A 19,110-nucleotide genomic window follows, 5' to 3' on the forward strand; every position below is an offset into this window, starting at 1 on the left:
TAAATACAGACAGGAACCAAATTGTTTTCTAACTGAATTTATCTGCAAAAATCTGTAACAAGCATTTGAAATGCAATCGGTCTCGCATTTGTGAAAGTTAGAGCTCTTGGTGTTAAATATGACAATGTTTTTTTACTTTTGTTTTTTTAAATATTTTTATTGTTGACTGAAAACTGCTGGATCCACAAGCAACTTTAGTACTTCTAAAATCCATAAGTTATTTTTGAAGGCAGCACCCACACCAAAATCTGTGAACGCACTCCCTGAAAGCCAGCCCTGCCCCAGTGCCTCCTGTGGGACGGGGGGAGCTGGAGCTCGGTACCTTTAATTTGACAATGCAGCAGTTCTAAACTTGCTCGCTATTCTTCCATGGCACAAACCCTTTAGCGGGTGATACTATACGTTTAATGTGGAGTCTGGCACTTTTTTAGATCAGTTGTAATGCCTTAAACGGGACTGCGCTAGCACTTTAAAAACAGTGCTGGATTAAGACACATTTGAAATAATGCTATCTTAGTGCTCATGTCTCAAAGAGATGGAAAGATCAGGTAAGCAGGGGATAAACCGGACCTGCAGAGATCCACGTACGTAACCACGAGGTCCCATTTAGGTTATGGTCCAGTCAATCTACCATCTATACGAGACAGAAAAAAGGAGCTCCATTTTGTTAAGAATCTCTGTCATTAACAAGTCAGGAAACAGTTTAATTGGTGGGTAACAATTTCTAGATAACAGATGCAGAGGAGAAATCATAATGTGGCTGGTAATAATTGACAACTCCAACAAACCTCCCGTAGCGGAAATGAAATATTAACAATGACCAGACCCTACACAAGCACACAAGTACCTGTTTTTTCAGCTCTTCGCACTAAGCCATCTGACCACATGATTAATGGCTGCCAAAATCCAAGATCCGCAAGATCCGCTTCGTCTCTTGTCCTGGAGGCATGCTTCGGGCTCATAAACCAATGGGGCAGGGGGGGAAATGACAAGGGAAGAAGGGTGGTGGTATCTGACAGCAAGAACAGGGGGATATAGAAAGCTGCCCAAAAAAAAGACGCAGTGAGAAGTGTTTCGGCATTACCAATGAACGGGGCAAACAGGAGCCAGGCAGTGGCATGCAATAAACAAACAAAAAATTATAAACTGGATGTTCACCACTCATTAAAACGATAGCATTCCTAATGTGTGGCTTTGACCGGTCAGCCATTTAAAAAAATGAAATAAACATTAAAGTAGTGGGGGGAGCAAGATGAAACTGAGTGCAGGTGGGGGAGCGAGATCCGGAAGGAGTACTCAAAGAACAGGACCCGCACCATTCTCTCCTATGCCAATTTATGTTCTCCTCACCTCAAAACACCAGGGAGGAGGTCCTTAGCTACTCACTCACCCATGGTAGGATGTTTACAATCTCTGTCGGAGCCGGTGCCTAGCGCTACACAAACATACTGTGCAGAAGTTCCCATTAGAGGAATGACTTGCAAGCAATGCATCCATTGACGTGGGCATCAACGCTATGTTCGTAGTTACAGGACTTGAAAGAATGCTGTGGTGATACCAAAAAGTTAATAATTTAAATAACTAAACCTATAAATTAAACATACTTAAAGATAAAACACAGCATTGTGGCGTGCCGCCCTGGAAGTGCTCATTGTCAATGTAAAATAAGTGCAGTGTCCGTGAAGCGGGCAAAGTGCTGATACACAAGCCCGAGGTAGACAAAAAACTAAATTGTGCACGAAGGAGCGTACATTTAAACAAGCGCGTTCCTCGCACTAAAAGGAGGCAGCAGGGGAAGGGGCGGGAGGAGGGGGCGAGTGCTGGATAAAAAAGTGTCGGCAAAAGTGAAAGTGTTTCACTTGCGAGAGCGAGCAGCGCCAGGAGCGATAATTGCTACCATATGGCGCCGCCCGCTCCCGCACGTGAATCACCACATGTGCACGCGTTGCCATTGAAGGCAATGGAACGCGTGCACGTTTTTGGCTGAAAAGCCAAAGCGATTTCTAAAGGTCTTTTGGCCTACGCAGAGCATGCGCGCTGTGTAGGTGAGACCTAAAAAACTGGGAGCCTTGATTATGATATACTTTTTTTGCATTTTTCATCTACACCACTCCTTACCTCCAAAATCCCATAGGTTGTCAATTCTCAAGGTAGTCCCCTTCCCCTAGTACATCAGCAATTATATATTTTTATTTTTTAGATAATTTTTTTCCAAACATTAATTCACTTTTTAATTTTTTTGGTAAATTTCCTATTTGTATATCATTTGTGTCAATTTTTTAAATTTTATATACATGTTTTACATTGTTTTTTCAAAATTGTTTTCTTCAATTATTTACTTTAAAAAACATTTATTTAGTATTTTGTTTACATTTTTTTATACTTTTGTTTTATTTATTTATTTATTTTCCATTGTTCTTTTGGCCATTTCCCTAACATACGGCATCAACCCCATGACTGCTATAGGCACACAGCCGCACAACTGCACTAATTTTCCAAGGATTATTCCATTGTCCCTTTCACCTCCCCAGTGCCACATCCCAGCTTGATGCACATAAAGCAAACACATGTGTATGTTGTTGCTGCTTTCTTATACTTCCTGAGTGTACATGAAAGTTTATATTGGTGTAGTTTTACAAATAAATACACATTTATTGTTAATTATTTCTAACTTAAGTACCAACATTAAATGATATTGTTAGTTTGTACTACTAAATCAACTGCAACAATGCCACATTTCACTGATGTTCTTCTTGCTTGTTTGCTTTTAGGTGCACAAGAGAAGAGACATCACCCACAGTACTGCCAGATAGAAGGTCTGTGCATGTGTGACTTACCACACAACAGGGACATCGCTTTAGATTCATAAGCCAACTGCCACTGCCAACCGGCAACTTCAAGTAGGCCACAAAGAAAGGTGCTGCAAAGAAATTGGCAAGTGGGGAGGAGAAGAAGCTGATTTCCACCACTGGCATGCCTCCCAGTACCATTCTCCGCAAACCTGTGCCTGCTTCACTCCCTCTGGGGGAACAAAGTGATAGCAAAGGGGATGATGAACGGAGCGCTTGAGCAAATCAAACACTCACCCCCAGTCAACTGATCTGGGTTTAAACCATCATCATTCTTTAGCTCACTTCACCACCCCAGTTCAGACATGGCCATATGCAAATCAGTCTGACCCTGTGCCTCATGGGAACAGTCCAGCCCGAACTGCCAGGCCATGTCTTCCCTGGACCGGAAACAAGCATCTGGGACTGGTTTCGGGTTCATAAACCTCATCAGCCAGGCTATCTTGAATCTAGTGGCAAAGTGAGCAAGGGACCCACGTCTGGGCATACCCTGCCAACTTAGGGTGAACAAAGCAACCACAAGGAGATGATGGATGGAGTATGGTAACTTTTCAGACACTCACGCCCAGTCACGGATCTGGGTTGAATCCATCATCTCTGTACTGGGGTGAATGTATGACATTGTTCTGCATTCTGTCCATCAATAGTTCTTTTGCATTTGTCACCCCGAGTGGGACGGGTATGCTCAGACGTGAGTCCCATGCTCTCCATGCCACTGGAATCAAGCTATTCTGGCTGAAGAGGGGTGATACTCCGAAACCGGTCCTAGAATGCTTGTTTCCAGTCCAGGGAGGACCTAGCCTGGCAGTTCAGGCTGGACTGTTTCCATAGGGCACAGGGTCAAGACTGATATGCATATGCCTGGGTCCAAACTGGAATGGCATAGTGTTCAAAAAAACGATGGATTTAGGCACAGATCTCTGTACTGGGGTGAATGTATGACATTGTTCTGCATTCTGTCCATCAATAGTTCTTTTGCATTTGTCACCCCGAGTGGGACGGGTATGCTCAGACGTGAGTCCCGTGCTCTCCATGCCACTGGAATCAAGCTATCTTGGCTGAAGAGGGGTGAAACCACGAAACCGGTCCTAGGATAATTGTTTCCAGTCCAGGGAGGACCTGGCTGTTCACACAATCCACTGATGACAGACAAGTGGACCAGTTGCCAAGCCATTGATTACATGTGCATCACTGCACACTGGATCCCTTTTGTGAGGGTTAGAGAAATTATATCTGCAGGTGTTGACACTGCTGACTTTTTTAATAGCGCTCGGAAGCATGCAACAGAAATTGAGAAATCCCATACTGCTGCAAAAATCTTGGATGACTTTAACAGCAAGGTCTTTAAATGACTGCAACCAAGAGGGCTTAATATTAGATTTGTTGCCACAAGCAATGACAGTAATATAGTTAAGGTCATAGCAGATGGTGGTTGTTTCATGGTCCTGTTTTTGGCGTACTGCATCTAAAAGACGTGGATTGCTGAACAAGCTAGCGACCTACAAAAAGAATGCCTGGGATTTAGGGATCTACTCCAGGGCACAAGTTCTGCCAGGCAGCCTTCAACTTGAGAGACTGAGGGCAGTGCTGTTAGCTCACAGCAGCCAAAATCAACAAGACCACCAGCAACAGGAACAGGAGCTTCGCCCCTAAAATCTGAATTTGATTGGTTTCTAAAGGAAGGGCTTAAGTCTAGTGCAGAGGCGAAGGCAAAAGAGGTTGAGCAAGGTGGAGCACCAATGATTGGATGGTCCAGGCCTATCTGGGTGACCCAACAGAGGTCTTTATGATCAAAACCCATAGGTGTACTGGTATGGGAAGAGGCGCCAATGGCCAGTGCTCAGTAGACTGTGAATAAAGTATCTGGCTTGCCTGGTAGCCATTCTTCAACTGAGCATGTGTTGAGTACAGCTAGTATAGTTGTCACAGTGAGAACGACCAGTCCCTCACCCCATTACGGGGAGAGATTAATCATGTTCAAAATGAATTAGCACTTTATACCACCAAATTATACCATACCTGAAGTACGACAGGAGGAAGATGAGGATGATTGGTCAGGCTCAAGTCATGGTAGTCTGTTAGCTGACCAACTTCTTTTGGGTGAACCACCTGAGTTTGAGGACAAACTCTACTTCCCTGACTACTGAGTAAGCCTGGGCCACCATAGAAATTTCTATCGCCGAACTGCTTTGACAAGAAAAAATAGGATATAGCTAGGGGAATATTATATTCTTGTGTTTGTTTGTGTCCCCACCATTTTAGACACATGTATGGCCGAACTGGAGTTGGACTAGTGTGCATTGGAGAACCCTCCCCACCCTCATTATCTTCTAGGACATTGGATAGACAATGCATGCCTCTACCCTGTGCCTATCTATCCTTTCTTTATTCCTCTAGCAGGACTGCCCCACAATATTTGATTCACAATACTGGCGAATATGTGTTTCGTGAATTAAAGAGGATCAGCAATGTACCACTGCACTTGAATTAGAACAGGTACATGGCATGCACCAAAGGTTCATATATATTATGATTCATGGTTGTTGTGAGTTGTTGAGATGATTCATGTGGTGGCAGACATTGAGAGTGGGCATTTCACTATAATTATTAAGCTTGATTGTGTTTGTGATGATTTACAATGTTGGTGGCCTAACAGGTGATCATTTTTTTCCTGACTGTGATTTTTTTCCTTCCCCTTTGAAATTTAGCGAGATTTCTTTTCCGGGTCCACAGTGCTTTTTTTCTGGTTCACACTTCCCAAAGACCCAACCATTCCGTTTAGCTAACAAACACAAATCAAGTCTACACAAAAAATGTTTCTCTTGTTGTTCATCATTAACAGCATTGCCCTACACTACAGATCTATCTCTCTCTTATTTGAGTAGGACAGCCAGGACTGGAGTAGTTACCAACTATGGAGTTGGACATATTTGTTACCCAGAGTCAGGAGAAGGACTCAGGATATTAGTTGAAACTAAGTGGTTAGGTGGGTTGCCTGATGTTGTGGGTAACTGAAGACAGACATGTGATGATGTCAGTCACATTATCACATTATGATGAGCTAGGCTAAATGATATGATGATCATGATCATGACAGTTACGAGTTTGATCAGCCCGATACATACAGCTACTTGTCTGTGATTGCTGGTTGTTGTAATCGAATTGCTCTCACTTAATTGAATGCACATCAGTCATAAAATGTGTGATTGCAAAGGAGTATGCTCTTGCTCTACCTCTGAGTCTTCTTGTTACACTCTTCATAAAGCTTACTTTCTGTTCTTCTCCTTGATTGTACAATATCATTCATATTTTACAATCTCTTCTCCTGCACAAAAGCAACAAAACACTCATGCTTACCTTTCAGCCAGGCACCCAAGATTGACTGACCATCCAAGAAGAATGCAGATGCACCGTCCAATTTAACAAAATAGAATCATTTTTCTTTAAATAATCATTTTTTAGGACTGTAAGTGTTGTTCACTTCATTCCTTCAATTCTTGTCTCTCTGGGGCTGACGGACTGTTTGCAAACTTTGCAATGCATTTAAGTTAACTGTGTCATAGTCCTTCCTTTCTTTCCTCCAACAACAGATTGATGTGGTTGGCTGCTCGTCGCCCAGATGAATATTGTCATTGTACAGTATTTTTCTTTGTTGCACCTTCCCCAAATCCCCTTTCCCATCCATTCATCAATCCCTAACCCTCTGCGGACCCAGGAAGAAGGGGAGGGGGGAGGGAATGCTATTGTTGTGGGTTATATATTATTTGCTGAGTTGAGCACTATGGTAAGCATTTGCAGGAGTCGGGATCAGCTGCGGAAAGCGGACAAGGTACTATCGCATATTATAAGTTATATGCTAGAGTTATTATGCAATGTCACGCCACTGTATGAAACGTGCAACTTTTGAAAATCAATAAAATTATGTTAAAAAAAAATCAATCCCTAACCCTCTTCCCCCGGGCTGTGCGATTTATTGAGGTGTGACTTAATAATTTACACCAATAGTTGATCACACACTTTGTGGCAAGAATGTGTTGGAAGCAACACAAACTCAGGGCAGGATCATCAGTCCTTCTATTACCTTAACAATAGCCCACACTGGCCCAATTTCCTTACCCATGCATAAAAAATTATCAATATTTTAGAGATAGAAGAATTTCATTAATCCGCATCATCATTCATGCATTGTGTTGTGTTAACGCTTAATCTTGTCCACTCCAGTCTTTGAGTCAACTTCACATTTCAAGCATTAGTTTCAAATAAAATACTATCTCACCATTCCTCTGAATAATTTAGTGTTGCATGTTATATTTTCACTATCAGGTATTCTTTGTTGTTTAGTAGTCTGGTCTCAATTGTTTGTAAATATATGATATTATAACATATGTATAGCCCACTAACTATTTATTTCAATTTAGTTGCCTGTGATGAATAATCCTTCCAATTAATTCTACAGTTGGAGTTCACCCACGTGGGAGTGGAACCTTATTCTTTTTTACTTGCACCTTGGGAAACCCTGCAGGCCTTGCTTCATCTATTCAAAGTAAGATAACTATGGAGCATTGTTGTACTTATGGGCAATATAGGCAATGGAAAGGGACTGGAAAGAAACCCCCCATTCCACCTCCCCTCAGTGGGTCAATATAGTTGCAGACTGCAGAGACTAGGAGAGTAGTAGTAGGACAAGGGTACCACATAACTAATTGTTATACACTATCAGTAGATTTTAAAAAACTGGCTGTTCCTGAGCTCAAAGGCAGCAGTGCAAAGTAAAATACCCCCAAAAAGATATGAAGCATGAATAATGTAAAATAAATATTTATTACCCTAACAACAACAATATAATAAAAACTCACACTTAAACACTAAACTGGCCCACCCCTTTCCACAAACAATTCTCCTCATCCCCAACCAATATCCAAAATGTTGGAAAAACTAAAGTCCAAACTGTCCCGGTCCGAACTCACATCATTATCACTCTCTCTACCCAAAACATGTCCCTCCATCAAAACAACGGTTAAAAAGGGGTCAAAAGTGGGCACCATGTCATGACCGATGTAATATGTGAGGTCATAAGCTATGCATTACGAGGGCATAAGTTATAGTTAGCTTAGGTAACTTTAACTGCTGAATTTCTCTGGTTTAGTAAGAGTGAAAACTGAGCCTAGTTATAATGTCCCTGTAACCTTTGTGTTTTTTTCAGTGAATTATTTTTTTTTAAATTGTATATCCTAACTATGTATTTGTTTTTGCTATTGAATTTCAATGGGTTTTTATATTTTCCAACTATAACAACCATGTAACATTTCGTTTTTTTTGTATATTTCTAAGGTTTTTCTATTTGGTTTCCAAAATCAGATATTATACATTAGAGGTGTATAATGGATCACTAATTTCTGCATTTCTGATATGTTTTGTTCATAACGGGGGCTTTCCTTTTTTAATTTTGTTTTCTTTGCGATGCCTTCGTGATTTCTGCAGAGACACTGCGAAAACGGCATGTTTATCAAACAGTGTAAAACAAATCTATACAGGTATTGTATAGAGGTTTTAGTTATATAATGTTCTAACTTCTCTTTTTGTATTTGCTTAAAGAATATCACTTTTGAATTGTATTTCCATTTTTTGCTGTGACAGACGTCGCAATGACATCGGAAAATTGCGACGACTGTGTGTTTTTAAAAAGATTTCAAAAGACATTTATACATATATTGTACAGACTATTTGACAAAAAGGGTTTAGTATTTACTCTTATCTTTCACTATTCATTTTATAAGAGAGCCACTTTACAGTTGTATTTCCTATTTTATCGGCGACGCAGGAAGTAGCAATGCTATCGGTAATCGCGATGATACATATATTGTATAGTATGTTTGACAATAGGTGCTTAGTAACATAACGTTTAAAATTATCTTTCAATATTTATTTTAGTGAAATTCACTTTTATGTTGTATTTTCTGTTTTCGTGATGACATCAGTATTCGCGAAGGTCACGTTACCTGGAAAGAAAGTGATATGATTGGGCATGAGCCTTTTCATGTCTCTGAATAGGAAGACCCCATCCATATCCCTTTTCTTGAATCTTCCATTGATTCTAGGATTATTCGTAGTAGGTGGCCGTAGTGTACTACAGTACTCTGTTGAGAGTTTCTATTTTGTATTTTAGGCAGAGAATAATGGCAACTAGAAGCGGACAGTAGGATCAGGTGGCACAAGAGCCACAGGAATCTATGCAAGAGGTGAAAGATGAAGGTCTTGGGGATAAAGGACCTACAGAAACATTTTTACCATACGGTCTTGAGAGTCAAAGATGGTGGCAAAATTGTTAAAGTGTTCTCTCTGTGATAAGACCCTGTCAAGAGGGTCCAACAAAAAATTGTCTTGTAGCACAACATCTATGTTGTATCATCTCAATATGTATCACTCAAATCATCTGAAGAAAGCAAGAAAGGAGAGACAAACTGTGGGAACATCAACATCATTGGCTGCAGCATATGTGCCAGGGCGGAAAGTCCACTCAAAAGTAGCTAGCCATTGTGTGGAGATTGCACCTTAATTAAGCCACATTGCAATGTATTGCATGGACTGCAGAACGGTAGTCACTCCTGGACAGGAGTACATTGAAGCTACCTGTCAGGCAGCAAAGCAGCACAATTGCTAGGTTTATTTTAATTCCTAGTTTTTGCAGATTTGTTGTGCTGCTTCTTCTAATTTGTCCTCCACTTGTTGCCATTTTGTTCATATAAAGAACACCCCAAAAAAAAAAAAAAAGTCAGAAAAACACAAAAAAGAGTTATAGAAAAAAAAGGTTCTTGTTAGAAGTTAAAGTATGCTGTATGGGCGAGTGAGTAGCTATCTGAATGACTGTATAGGTCACTCAGTGGTTACATGAGTAGTTGTGTGAATGAGTGAATGATTGTGTGCTTAACAGTGTAGGTGAATAGTTCATAGGTGATTGAATGAGTGCATGAGTGATGCATGGATGAAGGAATGAGTGCATGAATGGTGTATGGATGATTGAATGAGTGCATGAGTGGTGCATGGATGATTGAATGGGAGTATAAGTGGTGTATGAATGATTGAATGAGTGCATGAGTGGTGCATGGATTATTGAATGAGTGCATGAGAGGTGCATTAATAATTGAATGAGTGCATCAGTGGTGCATGGATGTTAGAACAAGTGCATGAGTACTGCATGGATAATTGAATGAGTGCATGAGTGGTGCACGGGTGATTGAATGAGTGCATCAGTGCTGCATGGATGATTTAATGATTGTGTGAGAGGTGCATGGATGATTAAATGAGTACATGAGTGGTGCATTGACGATTGTTGGTTTGACACTGTGCATATATGCTTTTAAAACATCTATTTTACCTGCTTAATGTGTGCTATAGCATATGTAGTACTTGCAATAAGAGCGTGTGCATGCATGACTAAGTCAAGAAAACTGAAAACAACAACTTTCACTTTTTAAAAAAGACCAATCGTTCATGGCATACCTACAGCATATCTCACAAGTCAGTTATTTGCTGTAAAGCAAGCATTCCACACTTCACACAGAGATGTTAAGTGCAAAATCAAGCTGGTAGTCAGACTCTACAGTTGCAGTCTGCACTGGTAAACCTGAGCCATGCTTAAACAGTGCATGTTTAACTATGCCTAGCTGCCTCATACTACACTTGACTTAGTACAAGGTTAAATAACAAATCCACCATCTGAGCATGTACAAACGTGCCTTATAATTTTGAAAGAGCCACACTAAAGAATATCTAATAGATAGGTGGCAAGTTTTACAAGTTCATGATTCATATACACCTGCAGTGCATTTCTTCCTGTTTAATTTCTGAGTGGTCTTGTCCTGTTTTACAATTGAATAAATATGACTACAAGTCCCAGAATGCAAAGAAAAACGTTCTCTGTGACCAGAAGATCATGTCTAAGCATATAAAAAGTAGAAATCTTTACTTTACATATATCATTAACAATTAAAGTACAGTGTTTTATTCTTCCATTTAGAGAATGGAATAAAGCAGCACAAGGGAACATAAAGCTGCATGGCAACACATTGTGAACTAATTTCACAGCTGTCTAATGTGCACCTGAAACACAAATTGCGTCTTACTCTCAGATTAATAAATATATTAAAGCACTCATACTACCAGTCATAACCCATATATATACATTTCAGACTCTTTTTCCAATCTCACATACACATATACCTTCTTAATCAATTTTTTGGGTTATAAAGAAATGTAATTCACATGCCAGAAGTTTGAGTTTGTTGATCAAATAGATTTTTTGCTGTTATTAGATAGATGCAATAGTCTCAGGGCTTGTAAAAACTAAGCATAAGAATGGCACACCACTCTCAAATAAAGCAACCATAAATGGCAACCTTTTCAGCTTTTCACTATCTGATACTGCCCAAGGGAGCAAATTAAAACATTCCTTTCATATTTTAGTGTAGTAACTTCACTTCTCAATGGTTATTTTGTGTTAACTCTATCACTCACTTTTACAAGGACCTCCAAAATGGATGCCTATTTGTGTATGATCGTGACTTATTCGCGATCATCGCAATGAAAAAAAACAGGAGCCCAAAAACATATTTACCTTCATAGTTTTATGACTTTAACACTACAGTCCACTATGTTAGCAAACCCTCACTAGGAAACAAACCCCTTTTATAGTAGAAGTAGTCTAAGCACCTCAAACAAAAAACTGTGACCTGTATGTTTAACACCCTTCCCCGAGTGTGGTCTTAGCACAGTCTTCATCCCAACCCACTAGAACCAATAGGTCATAAGTTCACACGACATTCTAGAAGGACTATACTTGTTACAAAATCAACTGCAGCAGGTGTGGTTTACTGTACACATTAACAAGCATATCCATACCTGTAATATATATTTTTTTTACCAGGTCCAATCACAGATCTAGTTACTTATCCTCTCAAAACACTACCTAATTTTATTCACCTACATATTAACAACATCCAATCAAATATGTGTTGTTTGTTTAAGCCAGGAGAACACCTCAATTTTAACTGCCTTTCATTTGGAAAACTGCCTCATTCAGCTCTAGCCTTCTCCTGCCTTCTACTGCTGCTTCCCTTCAAAATAGTTAGAGTGTGGATTGTGGGCCATAACTATGTCTTTTGGGCTAGAGAGGCTGTTAGAAGGAGTGGTATTGACTGAGACTTGAGTTTGCATAATGTGGACATTAAATGGATTGGCCAGAGAGGGTTAAAGTTAGGGGTGGGCGGAATTTGCGTAATCGCGGTACGCATATCTCCACGAAACGGTAAAAAATCTCCGCGAACATGCAGAAATTCCGCGAACACGCGGAATTGCATGTTCGCGATGCTTTTTTCCTGTTCACAGTTGCTGTTTGCGTGCTTGGGGAGAAATATCTTGCGAACACGCATTTTGAGAACGCGAACAAGAAAAAATTTCGCGAAGTCGCGGAAAGCAGAACTTTGGGCAATTTCGTGTTCTCCGCGGAATGCGAAATTACCGAAATTCCGCAAATTCCGCGAGCGGAACGGAATTTACCGCCCAGGCCTAGTTAAAGTGTCATTAAATACTGCCTATGGTTAAAAGCATTGTAGATTCCTAACCTCATGATGCACTGTGGTGGCAATGACCTAGGCACATTGATTGGGGTAGGACTGCTCATATTGAAGGACACCTTTGAAGAATTAATGACTCTTTTCCCTCACACTGTCTTTGTGTACTCCAACATATGACAAACGCAGAAATGGAAGTGGTCTAATCAATTCTGTCCACAGATTGACAAAGCCAGGAAACATGTTAATAAAACAGTTTTTGCACCCCTCTGAGAGACACAACATGGGCTCTATCTACAACACTAACCTGTGTTTTTACATGCATGGTATATGTGGAAGTCAAGATGTTCACTTTGCAGATGAAGGCAACAGGGTGTTTCTATGCAACCTGAAACTCTGCATCTGGTCTTATGTTTAGCTGTCATATACACACAATCAATACAAAGGCTCTTTTCAGAACCACCCTAGTGCTCAAAAGTTTGTTCGTTTTCTTTAATATTAACTTTGTTAAAAAGTGTTTTGAATATTCGTTACCACGTTACGATAATCGCGAAACAAAAGCAAACATTCAACAGCCAATAGCACATTTAAAATATATAACTAAAAATATTGATTCTAACCATCACACTACATAATTACTATCTAAATAAAAAAACATGTATGACTCTCTCAATGCATCTGTCACAGCGTGACTAACTGACTGGCAACTGTGACTGGGTGTGTCAGTGGGTATCTGAGTGGGTCTATCAGTGACTGACTGACTCTGTGAGTGGGTGTGTAAGTATGTGAGTGACTCTATCACTGGCTGTATCAGTCTGTGAGTAGATCTGTGAGTGCGTGCATGAGTGTCTCATTGGGTTCTGTCAGAGAATATACATTTTTGGGGTAACTGAGTGCATAAGTATGTATGTGTCTCTGAGTGACCCAATAAGAATATGAGTGGGTCTATGACTAAGTGCAACACTCTGCAGGGGTCTGTGAGTGGAAGTCTGAGTCTCTGAGTCAGTCTGTGAGTGGGTTCATCAGTGTCGGAGATGGTTTCTGACAGATGTCTGAGTCTCTCAGTGGTTCTCTGAGTCAGTGCATCAGTGTCTGTGTCCATCTGTGAGTCGATGTGTCAGTCTCTGAGTAGGTCTGTGAGTGGGTGTCTGAGTCTCTCAGGGGATCTATAAATGGGTGCATCAGTGTCTGGTTAGGTCTGTGAGTGGGTGTCTGAGTATCTGAGTGAGTTGTGGCTGGGTGAATTATGTCTGAGTGGGTGCATGTGTCTCTGAGTACATCTATGAGTGGGTGCATCAGTGTCTGAGTTGGTGTTTCACCAGTGCATGGTTCTCTAAGTAGGTCTGTGAGTGGGTGTCTGAATCTCTTTTGTGGGTCTTAGAGTGGGTGCATAAGTGTCTGAGTTGGTCTATGAGTACGTGGCTGAGTCTTTGATTGGGTCTGTCAGTGGTGCATCAGTGTCTGAATGGGGTGATTCGTGTCTGAGTAGGCATGTGCATACGTTTCTGGGTGTGTCTGTGAGTGGGTGCATCAGTGTCCGAGTTGGTTTCTGATGGATGTCTGAGTCTCTCAGTGGTTCTCGGAGTAGTTTCATCCGTGTCTGTGTCCATCTGTGAGTGGGTGTCCAAATCTCTGAAAGGATGTGTGAGTGGATGTTTCAGTCTCTGAGTAGGTCTGTAAGTGAGTGTCTGAGTCACTGAGTGGGTCTTTCACTGGGTATCTCAGTGTCTGTGTGGGTCTGTGAGAGGGTGTCTGAGTCTCTGAGTGAGTGTGTCAGTGGGTACATCAGTGTCTGAGTGGGTCTCTCAGTCGGTGTCACGCTCTTTGAGTGTGTATTTGACTGGGTGCATTTGTGTCTGAGTAGGCATGTGAGTGGATGCATGAGCCTCTGAATAGATCTGTATGTGGTTGCATCCATGTATGAGTGGGTCTGTGAGTGGATGTCTGAGTCTCTCAGTGGGTCTGCAAGTGGGTACATCAGTATCTGCTGCATCTCTGAGTGGATGTATGAGTCTCTGAATGGATCTGAGAGGTGGTGTGTCAGTATGTGAATGGGTCTCTGATTAAGTGTCTAAGTCTCTCAGTAGGGCTGTGAGTGGGCGCATTAGGCTCTGTGTCCATCTGTGAGCTGGTGTCTAAGTCTCTGAATGGATCTGTGAGTGGTTATGTCAGCCTCTGATTCGATCTGTGAGTGAGTGTCTGAGTCTGTGAGTGGGCCTCTTAGCAGATTCATCAGTGTTTGAGTAGGTCTGTGAGTGGGTGTCTTAGTCTCTGAGTGGGTCTGTCTCTGGGTGTATTGGTGTCAGAGTAGGTCAGTCAGTGAGTGCCTTAGTGTCTGAGAGAGCATGTGACTGGGTGCATGAGTCTCTGAGTGGGTCTGTCAGTTGGTGCATCAGTGTCTGAGTGGGTCTGTCAGTGGGTGCAGTAGTGTCTCAGTGGGTCTGTGAGTAGGTGCATGAGTCTCTAAGTGGGTCCGTGAGTGGGTGTGTGAGTCTCTGAGTGAGAGTGTTAGTGTTAAATTGGGAATGCGAGTGGGCATCTGAGTGTCCAAATGGGTCTGTCACTGGGTGAGTGAGTAGCTGTGGGTGTGTGTGTGAGTGTCTAAGTAAAACTGAGGGTGGATGTGTGTATATATTTTTTTATATTTTCATAAATATTTGCGAAAATGTCATGATCTTTGTGTAATCTCCGCAATGTTACAAGGGGGCCCAGGCTGAAGGTCAAGGCGTATTGGCGAATATCGAGCATGGTTAAAAAAACTATTTTTGACACATTACTTGTGTCATTAACACCCCCATTTGGCAAACATGGTGTCAGAGTACTTCTACCTTGACTCCTTATATCAGCTTTCTCCTGAATTTTCAGCCCCGGCAACCATTCCGCAACCCATTAAATTGTGGCTGCAACTTTCTCTACAGGTTACAACCAGCCAATCACAGCATTTCTGTTGGCATGCACATTTGCGATAAATCGTGAAACAGTCACAGATTAGCCGCAGCCGCTGATATCACTATCTGTATTTTCTTAGATTTCTCAACAACTACTGAATGAACTTACAGCAAATAACAAAAAGTACAATCTACATAACTAAATCAACCTTTCAGCCAAATTTGGTGCAATTCTATCCAGCATTTCAAGTTGCACGTGTGTCTAAAGGTCCTATCGAAATTACCATGGGAAAACGCAGTTTTTGTTGACACCCCTTTTTCTCAGCCCCTGCTTCACGGATCACCCCAAAGCTTTCCATACACAACAAGACTCACTATGACACTTTTTTTAAATTTCATGAAGATTTGTGAAATGGTGCATAAGATGTAGGCAAGTCAAAAAACATTTTTTCTATGGAAACATGGTTATAACTATAACTACCTACTAGGGACTGCCAGTGGGTTATATATACATACATGTGTGTGTGTATATATATATATATATATATATATATCCATCATAAAGTTGCCACGAAACGGGAGATATATATATATATATATATATATATATATATAATCTACTGGCGGTCGCCAGTAGATAGTTATAGTTAGGACCGTGTTTCCATAGGAAAACCGCAACATTCTATTTGGAATAACTTTAGCGCCGATTGACGAATCCTCGCGAAATTTTCAAAATAGGTGGGGCGCTCCGCTCCGCTCCGCTCCGCTCCTTCCCTAAAAGTCTTGGGGGGATTCGTCAAGCGGGGGCTGAGAAAAAGGGGGGGTCCCAAAACACGTTTTCCCCATGTATTTTTCCATAGGACCTTTAGTCCAAGCTACAGCCCGAACGGCTGAACAGAATTACTTGAAATTTGGCAGAGAGGTAGTCCTCAGGTCAGGGATGTGCCTTTTGCAGGTCTGGTGTGAATCTGTTCAGTATTTCCTGAGAAAATAGCATTTAAATCAATATATATATCTATAAGCGCGCACCGTGCGCGTACGGTAAAACTTACCGTACGTGCACGCTGCCGTGCGCAAGCGCCATTCTGATTGGTTGTTAGATCTTAGTAAACATTCGAATCGGTCGAAACCAGGAAGTGTCGGCCGCCATTTTGTCTCTCGCAGTCTGAGGGGGTGAAAAACAAAGGTGCAGAACGTGAAAAGGGGGCATGGTGGACAGTTCCTGACCCCCTAGCCTTTGTCAGCGGGTCCCAGAAGGACCCCCAAGGGCCAAAATTTCCTTTAATTTTTTTGCGAAAAATCGCGGCTTACGCGTAATTTGCGCGTACGGTAGAAACGGAAAAATTCTGCGAACTGCGTAACGTGGGCACACCGTGCGCCCACAGCGCGCGCACGATGCGCGTAGCGCACCGTGTGCGTACGGTACGCGCACGGTGAAAAACCTTAAAAAAAACACAAAATAAAACATAACTTAGCATTTAAAAAAACGTACAAATTCACTGAAAAAACCATAGGTTTCACACACGTTATAGTTAGGAATTAGCATTTAAAAAACCTTGCAAATTCACTTAAAAAACCATAGGTTTCACACATGTTATAGTTAGCTGGACATTTCACTCGTGAAAAACCATTGAAATTCCCCCGTTATAGTTAGTGCAGGCAACTATAACTCAAGCGACCGCAATCCTCTGCTGATGACGTCAGATATTACATCACTGATGACATATGTGTCTTTCTGAAAAATAAATATTTGTAATATATGTATAGCTAAAGATTAATGGAAGAAGACATGGGTAAATAAGTGTCTAAATACAGTGATGTAATATCTGACGTCATCAGCAGAGGATTGCGGTCGCGTGAGTTATAGTTGTCTGCACTAACTATAACGGGGGAATTTCAATGGTTTTTCACGAGTGAAATGTCCAGCTAACTATAACATGTGTGAAACCTATGGTTTTTTAAGTGAATATATATATATATATTATCTACTGGCTGTTGCGGATTTCCATAGGAAATCCGCAACATTATATTTTGAATAACTTTGGCGCCGATTGACGAATCCTCGCGAAATTATCAAAATAGGTGGGGCGCTCCGCTCCTTCCCTGAAAGTCTCGGGGGGATTCGTCAAGCGGGGGCTGAGAAAAAGGGGGGTCCCAAAACGTGTTTTCCCCATGCATTTTTCCATAGGACCTTTAGTCCAAGCTACAGCCCGAACGGCTGAACAGAATTACTTGAAATTTGGCAGAGAGGTAGTCCTCAGGTCAGGGATGTGCCTTTTGCAGGTCTGGTGTAAATCTGTTCAGTATTTCCTGAGAAAATAGCATTTAAATCAATATATATATCTGTATGCACGCTCCGAGCGCGTACGGTAAGCTTACCGTACGCGCACGCTGCCGTGCACGAGCTTAATTCTGATTGGTGGTTACATGACTGTAAACATTAGAATCGGTCGAAATCAGGAAGTGTCGGCCGCCATTTTGTGTGTCTCACAATGATAAACAAAGGTGGAGAACGTGAAAAGGGGGCAACGAAGAGAGTTGCAGACCCCCTAGCCTTTGTCAGGGGGTCCAAGAAGGACCCAAAAGTATGAAAAATACATTTTATATATTTTTTTAAAAATCGCGGGGTGCGTGCCGTGCGCGTACGGTAAGCTTACCGTACGCGCACGGCAGAAAAAAATCATTAAAAAAAAATAGAAAATGTTAATAAATACATAACTTAGCATTTAAAAAACCGTACAAATTCACTTAAAAAACCATAGGTTTCACACACGTTATAGTTCGGAATTAGCATTTAAAAAACCTTGCAAATTCACTTAAAAAACCACAGGTTTCACACATGTTATAGTTAGCTGGACATTTCCCTCGTAAAAAACCAATGAAATTCCCCCGTTATAGTTAGTGCAGGCAACTATAACTCACGCGACCGCAATGCACAATGTGTCATTTCAGATGTCATCATTGATGTCATGAGTGATGTCACTGGCCATGTCATAAGTGATGTAATATGTGACGTCATCAGCAGTTTATTGTGGGCGCGCAAGTTATAGTTACCTGATCTAACTATAACGTGGAATTTCATTGTTTTTTTACGAGTGAAATGTACAGCTAACTATAACTTGTGTGAAACCTATCGTTTTTAAGTGAATTTGCAAGGTTGTTTAAATGCTAATTCCTAACTATAACGTGTGTGAAACCTATGGTTTTTTCAGTGAATATATATATATATATATATTATCTACTGGCGGTCGCCAGTAGATAGTTATAGTTACAACCTAGTTTCCATAGGAAATCTCAAAATTCTATTTTGAATAACTTTGGCGCCGGTTGACGAATCCTCACGAAATTTTCAAAACTAATGGGGCGCTCCGTTCAGCTCCTACCCTGAAAGTCTCGGGTGATTCGTCAAGCGGGCGCCGAGAAAAAGGGGGGGTCCCAAAACGCGTTTTCCCCATGCATTTTTCCATAGGACCATTAGACGAAGCTACAGCCCGAACGGCTGAACAGAATTACGTGGAATTTGGCAGAGAGGTAGCCATAAGGTCAAGGAAGTGCCTTTTGCAGGTTTGGTGTAAATCCGTTCAGTAGTTCCTGTGAATATCAAAAGTAAAATCATATACATATCTGGGCGGAGCCTAACCACACATCTCATCGTGAGATCTGATTGGCTCTCAGCACTTCATCCAAGAAGTGTTGGCAGCCATCTTGGGACCAATATACATGATAACACCTCATTAAAAAGCATTGCAGTTAATAGAAGGTTTTAAGACTTTAGTTACATTATAAATCAATTGTTGATGGTAC

Source organism: Triturus cristatus, chromosome 8, assembly GCF_964204655.1.
Source record: "Triturus cristatus chromosome 8, aTriCri1.1, whole genome shotgun sequence".
NCBI classification, from domain to species: domain Eukaryota; kingdom Metazoa; phylum Chordata; class Amphibia; order Caudata; family Salamandridae; genus Triturus; species Triturus cristatus.